The sequence below is a fragment of the Leptodactylus fuscus genome, chromosome 1 (assembly GCF_031893055.1).
Source record: "Leptodactylus fuscus isolate aLepFus1 chromosome 1, aLepFus1.hap2, whole genome shotgun sequence".
Lineage (NCBI taxonomy): Eukaryota > Metazoa > Chordata > Amphibia > Anura > Leptodactylidae > Leptodactylus > Leptodactylus fuscus.
The window spans coordinates 232,841,802-232,854,237 of NC_134265.1; positions in this window are offsets into that span (position 1 = coordinate 232,841,802).

Sequence of the window (12,436 nt, forward strand, 5' to 3'; positions counted from 1 at the left end):
GGGGCCACTATTGGGTATAATACTGTGTGCAGGGGCCACTATGGGACATAATACTGTGTGCAGGGGCCACTATTGGGTATAATACTGTGTGCAGGGGCCACTATGGGACATAATACTGTGTGCAGGGGACACTATGGGACATAATAGAGCGCGCAGGAATGCGTAGGAGGGACTCGGTCGAGATCTTCAGTGTCGGGGGGGCCCCATGTCAAAAGTTCGCCACGGGGCCCCGCCATTCCTAGTTACGCCACTGGCACTAGGTAATAATTATTATTGTCACCTAACCCTTGTCAGGATTCCACACCTAAGGTGAGATTATATGGTTTATGTTGAGTGGCATTTCTCTCTTGCATGGTTTCATACTGAAACATATCCCGGCAAGAGTAGGATTAAAGTTTCCATAAAAAAGATGCAACCGTAGTCATGACCATGTTGTTTATTCTGAGCTAGCAGTAGTGCCATAACTATGAAAGACTGGGCCCCATTGCACAGGGCCTTCCCCAGGATAAAGCCCCCTTTTCTGGCTTCTGCATAGTACAATGACCCCTTTCTTGGCTTTCACATGGTGTAATGTCCTCTTTACTGGCCCCCATATGGTATAATGCCACCTTTTTAGACCTCATGTGGCATAATGCCCCTTTAATGCCTCACACATGTTATAATGCCCCCAGTGGCGTAACTAGGAATGGCGGGGCCCCGTGGTGAACTTTTGACATGGACACCCCCCCCCACTTCCTGACTGACACCGAAGACCTCGACCAAACACCCCCCCCCCCCCGCCGCATTCCTGCGCGCTCTATTATGCCCCATAGTGGACCCTGCACCCAGTATTATCCCCATAATGGCCCCTGCACACATTATTATCCCCATAGTGGCCCCTGCAAACAGTATTATCCCCATAGTGGCCCCTGTACACAGTATTATCCCCATAGTGGCCCCTGTACCCAGTATTATCTCCATAGTGGCCTCTGCAAACACTATTATGCCCACTAGTGGCCCCTGCACACAGTATTATTCTCCATAGTGGCCCCTGCGCACAATATTATGCGCCACTGTGGACACACATGAACAATTATTATACTCTAGGGTCTTGAGAGAGTATAATAATCGGAGACCCGGGGACACACAAACATAAAAAAAAAAACACTGTCACTCACCTATCTCCCGCTCTGCTGCAGTCTTCAGTGGTGTCGACCTTCTTTAATGATGTAATCACATCAAATGACCCGGGACGCAGGCCCCGCTCATGTGACGTCAGGGACATCACACAACTAGGCCTGATGCCTGCATGGAGCATAGAGAGGTAAGTTACAGTGTTTTTTATGTTCCCTTACCTCTCCAGGGCCTCCGATCATTATACTCGGGGGTCTGTCAGTTAGCGTCCGTTTTTTTTTTGTTTTGTTTTATTTTTGCTTTTTGAGCATGCGCAGAAAAAAACGGACACAAACTAACGGACAATACCTGATGGCTATCAGTTACTGTCCATTATAAGTCTGTTATGCCCATAGACTTTAATATTAAAAAAAAAATGGACACTTGCCGTACATCAAAAATCCGTTTTTTTAAACAGACAGAAAAGTCCTCCTGGAAAAAAATGGGGTGTAAACAGAAACAAACGGACGCAGGATAAAATCCCATTGAAATGAATGGAAATTTTAACAGATTACTGCCGGTTCAGCTAGTGTCTGTTGCTAAAATCTTGTAACAGACAATAGCTACGAACATTACTGACAGTCACGCCCCCAAAGAATAGTCTCACTACCCCATGATCATTAGATTGTAAATGGATCCCTTTATTTCAATTGAAAGCCATTGGGTCTCGCAAAGTCATCATTCAAAACTAAGACTTTGAGAGCCTATGTCACATTCTTATCATAAATGTTGTATAGGCATTACTTATGTTTTAAGCCATGCATAGTCAGATATTGAGACAATACTTGTTGGTGTCCTATTTTGGGCTCTGGTTTATGCTTTACCCAAGAGTATGTGAAGTTCATTATTTGCCTTGCTCACTAAGTTTGTTCCTGACCATCTCCATTTCTTACGACCTTTGACTTATGTTCTGACTTTGAACCATCAATTCCCAAATCTATTTAATTGGTCAGTCATGAGTCAGCAGCTGCCTAGAGCGGTAATGTAGGGTCATGGCTTGTAGGTCTTGTAGGTCACGCATTGTGAAGAAATGTATCTTTTCAAACCAACTATAGAAAAAAGGGTCAACATTCAGGGCCTTCATCTATAAACCACAGCACAGAGGGGATGATAAGTATATTTCTCACTTTACAGGATCTGGCACGTATTTGCATGACATGGACAGTGAATATGGCTCATGTGAATATGCTAATGTATTGCTGAGAAGGATCATGTGATCTATATGCTAATGTACCTACTAAGAAGGATCATGTGATCTACAGACTAATGTGCTGTAGATTCTGCCATACCAAATTTGCATACAGGACAAAACTTCTGAACACCTTTATTTCTTTTAGGCCGGGGCCACACGGGACATAATTGCAGTGCTAAAGCACTGCGGAAAGAGCGAAAGCCGCCGGCGTTTCCATAGATATAATTGACATGCTGCGATTTGCAAAGCCGCAACGGCTTTGCAAATCGCAGCATGTCCGCGCTGTGTTTTTTTCCGCAAAGTGGGCATGGGATTCGCATGAATCCCATCCCTTTTGCTTGTACTGTAAAAAAAAAAGCTGTGTTTCCACTAAGTGGGGCCTCAGCCTAAAGATAACCCTTTAATAGTCCCACAGTGGGGAAATTTCAGCATGTTACAGCAGCATAGTAATACAGATACAGGATAATACACAGTAATATAGTACAGAAGCAGACACACATAAGCTGAGAAGATATACTAGGAGTCCATAGCAGCTAAGGAACAGATGAAGAAAGAAGGAAGACTTCATAATCATAATCATTAGTTCTCTGTGCGGAGTGATCTTCGCTTGGTCTGATGTAGATTATACAGCCTGGTCGCGGTTGGAAGGAAGGACCTGCGATATCGCTCCTTCTCAAACTTGGGGTGAAGAAGACGGTCACTTACAGTGCTGCCAAGTCCCATCAGGGTCCCATACATGGAGTGGGATTTGTTCTCCAGCATGGAGGTCACCACAGACCGTATCCTTCTGTCACCCACCACCTGTACTGGGTCCAGGGGGCTCCCCAGGACAGAGCTGGCCCTTCTGATCAGCCTGTCAAGTCTATTTCTGTCCCTGGTTGATATACTGCTCCCCCAGCAGGCCACACCGAAAAAGATGGCTGAAGCAACCACAGAGTTGAAGAAGGCCCTAAGAAGTGGTCCCTGGACTCCGAAGGCCCTTAGCCTCCTGAGCAGGTAGAGTCTGCTGTGGCCCTTTCTGTGCAGCGCCTCCAGGTGATCAGTCCAGTCTAGTTTATTATTGAGGAGAACACCCAGATACATGAAATTAGCTATTTTTTTGGAGTCAAGATTAATGTTTTAGCATAATTAATTTTTGAGGATGTCCAAGTTATCTATATTTCTGAAAATTCCCCAAAAATCCATCAGTTCTGACTGGCTCGCATTTTGTAAATTGCAGCATGTCAATTATACCTACGGAAATGCTGGCATTTATATAGGTATAAAAGGATCAGAAAGTCCAGAGTGAAAAATTTCTTTAACCCCTTCCCGACATCCGCCATAATAGTATGGCGGATGCCGGGTGTTTAACTATGGCGGCCTTCCGGGAGTCAGGCGGTCGCCATAGCTGCCGGGTGCCGCTAGTGGTTTTTTCAAGGTCCATACACAGTGCTGGAGGAAAAAGCCTCAAAAAATACTGGCTTTTATCTAGGATAACAGAATTGACCATTTTGAACTCAAACTTTGACTTGGAAATGTTTTTTTGAAGCTGTTTTAGAGCATTTTTTGAGGCTTTTTCCTCCAGCACTGTGTATGGACTTTGAAAAAACCGCTAGCGGCACCCGGCAGCTATGGCGACCGCCTGACTCCCGGAAGGCTGCCATAGTTAAACACCCGGCATCCTCCATACTATTACGGCGGATGTCGGGAAGGGGTTAAAGAAATTTTTCACTCTGGACTTTCTGATCCTTTTATACCTATATGGAAAATGCCAGCATTTCCGTAGGTATAATTGACATGCTGCAATTTACAAAAATGCAAGCCAGTCAGAACACCAGACATTGTCGGGCAATTGGACAAGCCCTAAGGCTGAGCTCACACAAGGTATTTTGGTCAGGATTTTGAGGCCGTTTCCGCCTCATTGAAATCAATGGGAGTCGATCAGTTCTTTTTTCCGGGAGCCGTTTATTCCGGTTCCAGGAAAAAAGAACGGACATGCTCATTCCCCCTACGCCCAACAGCAGCACAACTGGGGTATTTCTGCCCCTATGAGCTGTTAGGACAGGTGGAATTTTTAATTACCTAACAGCTTTTGACCCCTATAAGAGGCCGGAAGACCTGCTCCTCCCTTGTGTTTTTTTCTGTCCTGTGGGACACGACAGGTGGTCAGGGGGGGAGCAGGTGTTCTGACCTCCTATAGGGGTCCACTGCTCTCCCCCTTCCGTACCTGACAGCGGAAGATCTTTTCTTTTTGACGTCCTTCTTCTTTTTTCAGCAGGGGTCCTCTTCTCCCGGCGGGGACCCTGCCGGCTCGTGCGCACTCCTGTCTGGCTGTCGCGCCGGGTCGGGGCTTTCCCCGGGCATAGGAACGCCAGACCTAGGAACCTTTCTCAGGTTCCTCGGGTCCGCTGGCTAGCAAGGTCCGCCGCGCATGCGCAGTGCGTGGGTCTCGCGGTGGATGGAAAGAGAAAGAACCCCTAGACACGAGCATTGCCGTGGTAGTTCGGGGGGGGGGGGTCCCCCGGTCCTTGGACCTATACCTGAGTCGGATCCCCCCCCTCCTCCCTTTCTCCCCTCCTCTCATTGAGATTCTTGGCTCTGTTGTAGCCCCTGGCGGGGCTCCGGGCAAAACCCCGCCCCCTGGCCTATTTAAGTCCCCCTAGAGCTTCAGTTAGTGCTTGTCGCTCCGGTTGCAAGCACATCAACTGGTGATGCTCCCTGGCCATTCATTTGCCTGGAAAGCTGTGCTTCGTTGACTAAGGTTTGGTGGACATGGCCAGGGGGGGGAAAGGGAGGTTGGGGAGTTGTATCCCTGGGGGCAGTAAGTAGTTAGTGTATCCTTTTCTTCCTCCTCAGAATGTCTTCTTCTTCCTCCACTGTTCCTCCTAGAAGGAAGGCTGCTTCCAAAAGGAAGCATCTGGCGTGCGCTTCCTGTAGAGTGCCGCTGCCTGATGACTCCCAATATCGGTTCTGTCAGGGGTGCAGGGCCCCCTCCTCTGAAACAACTCCCATGCGAGAGATGGTTTCCTGGGTGAAGGGGTACGTCCAGGACTCCATGAAAAGGATGGAAGCCGTCTCCCTGGCCAAGAGGCCACGGCTGGATTGTGAATTGTCCCTGCCGCCTCTGGAAAAGCTGCGCCTCAGGGATGTGGAGTCATCTTCTAGATTTTTCCCCCTGGACAAGATGTCCAGAGTATTCAAGACCCTGAGAATCAGAGACCGGGAAGGCGGGGAAGGCTCAAGCCGTAGGTCTCGTACCTTCAGGCCCTCTTCGGAGATGCTCCGCCTGATGGAGGGCGAATGGAGGCACCCGGAGAGATCCTTTGCGCCATCCAGACGCTTCAAGTCACTTTTTCCCGTCTCTGAAAGTCAACCAAAGGCGTGGGGTCCTCCACCAAAGGTGGACGTCGCCGTGGCCAAGTTATCAAGGCGCTCCATCCTTCCATCAGAGGACGGCTCGGGCCTCAGGGACCCCATGGATCGCCGAGTCGAAGGATCTTTGAGGCGCGCGTATTCGTTCGCCTCTGCCCAGGCCTCTTTGGGCATGGTCGCGAATGAGGTAGCAACTGGCTTACGTGCAGAACTGTCATCCCTGGCCAAGGACATCGATTCCGGCGTGGATCGTGATGATCTCCTCGCGGCAGTGTCCGACATCATGCTGTTGGTGGATCACCTGACAGAGGCTACCCATTTTCAGACCCGTCTGGCGGCTAGATCCATGGCACTGGCTACTGTGGCTCGCCGACCCCTATGGCTGAAGCCCTGGAAGGCTGACCTCACTTCCAAAAATAGTCTCTGTGGTCTCCCCTTTGAGCCCGGACGGCTGTTCGGGAGGGAGCTCAACCACATCATGGAAGGCTAGGCCGACTTCAAGGGCAAGAACCTGCCACAGCCCCTTGAAGGTCGGAGTACCTCCTTTCGAGGAAGAGGTGCCACCCGGAGAGGCACCAAAGGCCAGCGGCGATCCGGGAGAGGAAGAGGTCGGGGCTCATCTCGTGGCCGTAAAAATGCCCCCTTCTAATTCCCTCTCAGTACACCCCCCCTACCTACCCCCCCCTGGGGTGGGCGGTCGTCTTTCCCACTATGTGGAGGCCTGGCGGCAGAATATTCGGGACCCCTGGGTCATCCAGACGATCCAGGAAGGCTATAAAATTAATTTTGTTTCCCAGCCGCCAGAGAAGATGGTAAGAACCCGCCCTCTTCAGGGCCCCAAACAACTTCATCTGGAGAGATTGATTCAGGAGTACGTGGACAAGGCCGCGCTAGAGGTGGTTCCTCGCGCAGAGCAAGGCACAGGCGTCCCCAAGCCATCAGGCGAGTGGCGTATGATCATCGATCTCAGGTATCTGAATCACTTCATCCGCAGGCTGCGGTTTCGCATGGAAACCATAAGGTCAGTACTACCTTTCATGCACCCTGGAGATCACTTCGTCACTCTGGACCTGAAGGACGCCTACCTCCACGTACCCATCTTTCTGGCACACCGAAAGTTCCTAAGGATTGCCGTAGAGATACAAGGGAAAGAGGCGCACTTCCAGTTCGCAGCCCTCGCGTTCGGCATATCCTCCGCCCCCCACACCTTCACAAAGGTCATAGCTCCGGTCGCTGCCGCCCTGCGCCTTCAAGGCATATTCATAGTCCTGTACCTGGACGACTGGCTTCTGAAGGCTCATTCAAAGGAGGTTCTTACCACGCAGGTGCAGACTGTTGTAGCTCTACTAGACAAGCTGGGGTGGCTGGTAAACTGGCAGAAGTCAGTGATGGTGCCATCAACACAAGTTCAATTCCTGGGACTTATTCTAGACTCTCTCAACATGACGGTCTCTCTACCCTCTCCTCGCAAAAGGAAAATTGCTTGGGCAGCACATCATTTGTCTTCTACACGGAAGGTCACCATCAGGACGGCTATGAAGGTCCTTGGATTGATGTCCGCTACCCTAGATGCAGTTCCTTGGGCCCTATGGCATATGCGCCCTCTACAGAACGAGATCTTGAGAGTCTGGAATCACAGTCCTTCAGGTTTACAGAAGCCAATCCAGTTAACCATCAGCACCCGGCAAACCTTGCCCTGGTGGACCCATCTGCAAGATGGGAAGTCCTCGGTCCAGCCCGTCTGGACCCTGTTGACTACAGATGCCTCCCTCACAGGCTGGGGAGCCCATCTGGGGGAGACCCTGGTTCAAGGTACATGGAAGCAGCGGGAGAGGACGCACTCATCCAACTGGCGAGAGCTTACCGCAGTTCATCGAGCCCTTCTGTCATTTGCACCACTTCTACGGGGGAAAGCGGTCAAAGTAAGATCAGACAATCTGACGACAGTCCACTATATCAACAAGCAGGGAGGAACCAGGTCCCCCTCGCTCATGCAAGTCACCAACCTGATCTTCTCCTGGGCAGAACGAAACCTCTCCCAGCTGGCCGCGGTACATATCCAGGGCCGCCTGAACATCCTAGCGGATCAACTCAGCAGAGGCCGGCCGACCGCAGGCGAATGGTCCCTGAATCAGGACATCTTCCACTACCTGACCAGGAGGTGGGGTCTCCCCGAGGTGGATCTGATGGCCACCCAACACAATGCCAAAGTAGAAAGGTTTTGCTCCCTGTACCGGGAAGACAACCCTTTGGCTGTGGATGCCCTGTCAATACCATGGAGGTTCGAACTGGCATACGTGTTCCCTCCCATCCCGATGATACCGAAGGTATTGGCGAAACTCAGGCAGGACCAGACTTTGGCAATAGTGATCATGCCGTTCTGGCCAAAAAGGGCATGGTTCACCGACCTTATCCTTATGAGTCGGGGAAACTACTGGAGGCTTCCACCAGTCAGGAACCTGGTGTCACTGAACAGTCGGCCTTGCCTGGGCCAAGACAAATTCAACCTCACTGCCTGGAGGTTAACCGCGCCATACGCGCAGACAGAGGATTGTCCCAGGGAGTGCTAAGTACCTTAGCCCACTCAAGAGCAGAGGCAACCAATCAGAGCTACCAGAGGATCACCTGGATATTCCGAGATTGGTGTACAGGCAGCCACCGCGATCCTGACAGAGATGCAGTCCGGGAGTTCTTACAGAACGGTCTGGAAAGAGGACTAGCACCTGCCACCCTCAAGGTTCAAGTGTAAGCTCTATCTGCTCTTCTGGAGACACAGTTATCACAAGATCCTCTTGTCAAACAGTTCCTTAGGGGGGCTGCCAGGCTCCGCCCCCAGGTACGGCCCCCTGTCCCAAGGTGGGACCTGGCCGCGGTTCTACAAGGGCTTTGTGCGCCCCCCTTCGAACCATTATCTGAAGTGGACTGGAAGTACCTGTCATTTAAAGTGACCTTTCTGTTGGCAATAACCTCCGCCAAGAGGGTTGGCGAATTGCAGGCTCTAGCAGCCGCCGAACTTTTCATAACTTTCTTCCCTGACAGAGTACAGCTAAGGTTCGTCCCAGGATTCTTGCCGAAGGTACCCACACTTCAGAACACCAATCAAGTGATCACCCTACCGGGTTTCTTTCCCTCCCCTGCCACTGAGCAGGAGGAGAAGCTACACACACTGGATCTGGTAAGAGCACTACGTATCTACCTAGACCGTACAGCACCATTCTGAAGATCAGAGAATCTTCTGGTTAATGTGTTTGGCCACAATAGAGGCGCTAAAGCATCAAAGGTAACCCTGTCTAGATGGATCAGAGAAGCTATCAGCTGTTCCCTACGGGCTCAGAATCTTCCTGTTCCAGATTTCCTACGAGCCCATGCCACCCGATCAGTGGCGACATCATGGGCAGAGACACGGTTCCTCTCTCTAGAGCAGATATGTGCTGCAGCCTCTTGGAGCTCACAGCTGACTTTTGCCAAACACTACAGATTGGACTGGCGTACGGCCGATGCTACAGCATTTGGGCACTCCGTCTTGGCATCAGCCTGCCAGGAGGTCCCACCCTAGGGGAGACAATACTTGCTAAATCCCCAGTTGTGCTGCTGTTGGGCGTAGGGGGAAAGAAAGATTATGAATGATAATCTGTTTTCCCTTAGCCCAAACAGCAGCACAAGGCTCCCTCCCTAAGAGGTACTATTGTACAATATGTGATGTATATGTGTGTGTCACCTTTATGAATTGCTTTGTAGATCATACTTGTTACTAACACAAGGGAGGAGCAGGTCTTCCGGCCTCTTATAGGGGTCAAAAGCTGTTAGGTAATTAAAAATTCCACCTGTCCTAACAGCTCATAGGGGCAGGAATACCCCAGTTGTGCTGCTGTTTGGGCTAAGGGAAAACAGATTATCATTCATAATCTTTCTTTCTTCAGGTGGAGTCACCTCATGAATCCGCCTGAAGATACTCCCTCCTCCCGACTAGGCCCATTCATTTGGGCCTAGTCCGAAGCAGAGTGCGCGACTGGATACAGGTACACTATATCGGCATCCAGTAGTGGCTACTCGTATTTTGGACCACAACCTGAGGCGGCCTCCGTGTGAACCCGGCCTAAGTGTATTACATTGGCCTTCTTCCAATTTGTTTGGGCAACTTAAAAATTAAAAAGTCTCCTTCAAGTATGCATGACATGTCATATTACCCACAGAAAAAAAAATAGCATATCATAGTACTCGAAAAACTCTTGCAGATAAATTTTCTTTACCGCCCTTGGTCTTCTTTCCTTTTGCATCATTTTAGTCATGCTGAGTTGAAAGGGAAGAGAATCTAGACAAGGAGGCATCTGGAAATCTCGCCATTCTTTGTAAGCAGTCACCCCAGGTGTTTGGTAAACACAAGCTTTTGCAATCCACAAAATAGATCCTTGGCTAAGTAAACTTTTGTTTGGGGGGGAGGTAGAAAACAGTGGGGAGCTGGTTTTCATGTTTGGACTTGTTCCACTCAGGGAAATGATGTCATGAAATAATGTAAGATGTTTTTATATCAGTTGTGGCTGATGTTCTATACTGAGCAAGACAAAACATGGTACAAGTAGAAACTGCGCTGAGCTGCACACTGGTAAGGTTTATACTAACAAACTGTGGTTCTTGTATTTGTCTAGTATCTAAGACAAAGCTGTTGTATGACACGCTACAGTAGCTTCATCTCCTACCCACTCGCCACAATTCACACTGTTAATGAGATTTCACAAAAAGAAAACAGCTGGTCGCTAGGCAGGAAAACTTTTAGTTGCGTAATAGAGATTTCCCTTCTATTGGGGGCTGTGTTGCTGGCGTTTTCGTCATATACCTGCTGTGCAGGTCTTATCATGTCCAAACCTAAGTACACTGTCATGTTCGTCTGACATACTTTTACTTCACTCTAGAGGTACCATAGGTGCAAAAATATATTCATGGGATAAAGATATAGACTTGTCATCTACAAGTGAAGACTGAAAAGGATACATAGATGGAAAGGATTATACAAGTATACAAAAGTGATAATGCATTTCACTGTTACATTTTGAAAAAAAAAAAAATATATATATATATATATATATATATATATATATATATATATATATATTAGTATTATTGTTATTAAAAGCTTTTTTGCATAGAAATACCATGATTTTCTTGCTGCATTTAGCGTATGGTATTGATAAAGTTTGCTTATTTATTTTATTAACTATATTAATATTAGAGATGAGCGAATACCATTCAATCGAGTAGTTATTCGATTGAATATTAGGGTATTCGACATATTCGATTCCAATCGAATACCACACGGTAAATGCAGTAAAAATTTGTATGCCCTCCCACCTTCCCTGGCGCTTTTTATTGCACCAATGACTGTGCAGGGGAGGTGGGACAGGAAGCAGGAAAACGTAGGCATCAAAAAAAAAATAGGAAAAAGTCATTGGCTGGCAAATTCAGGTGACCTATTTATAAGAATAGTATCAGCCATATTAGTTTCAGATGCGTTTTGGTGAGATAGGGAGAGACATTGTATTGAGGGTGAGATAGAGTTTAGACACTGCTAGTGAGGAAAACATTACAATCAACAGCTCTTTTTATAGCTACACTGCAGGAACAGTGTACACATACACTGAACCTGCCACAGATGCGTCAGGGTAGCATCAAGGGACGGGGCGGGCACGTGGACGTGGAAATCCAGCTGGGGATCCAGTCCACAGTCCAGCTACTGGAGAGGGGCTGCCAGCAGTGCCCCTCGTCAGTAGCACAAGGGGACGAGGACGGGGATGTGGACGAGGAAATCCAGCTGGGGATCCAGGCCGCAGTCGCTCGACTTCAATTATATACTGGAGAGGGGCAGCCAGCAATGCCACAACAACAAACAGGGTGCAGGGTGTAGTGCTGATGAGGCCTGAGCACCAGGAACCTATGCTAGGGTGGATAGCAGATATTGTGGACCCGCAACCAGCATGTCCCATCCACAGTACTGACGAGACACAGTTCCATGTGTCTGTGCCAACACACAAGTTCCTTGTCCTCCTTCTCTTCCTCCCACAGCACCACCACCTTCACCGTTAACAAATGGTTAAACCCCTCCACCCCATAAATGTTTTAGGGCTCCCCCAAGGGCCTTAAAATTAATGTTTTAGGGCTCCCCCCAAGGGCCTGAAATCTAATTTTTTAGGGCTAACCCCAAGGGCCAAAAACTAAAACTCTACTGGTTAAAGACTCAATTCACCCAAAGGGCCAAAAAATAAAACACTGTTGGTGCAAGGCTCTACTCACCCCAAGGGCCAAATAATAAAACACTGCTAGTTAAAGGCTCTAGTCACCCCAAGGGCCAAAAAGTAAAACACTGCTGGTGCAAGGCTCTACTCACCCCAAGGGCCAAAAAGTAAAACACTGCTGGTTAAAGGCTCTACTCTCCTCAAGGGCCAAAAACTCTGCAGGTTAAAGGCTCAACTCACCTCAAATGCCAACAAATCTCTGCTGGTTAGAGGCTCAGTTCACCCAAAGGGCTAAAACTATGCTGCTTAGAGGCTCAATCCACCCAAAGGGCCAAAAACTAAGCTGGTTAGAGGCTCAGTTCACCCAAACGGCCAAAAACTATGCTGGTTAGAGGCTCAGTTCACCGAAAGCGCCAAAAACTAAGGTGGTTAGAGGCTCAGTTCACCCAAACGGCCAAAAACTAAGCTGGTTAGAGGCTCAACTCACCCAAAGGGCTTAACATTCTGCTGGTGA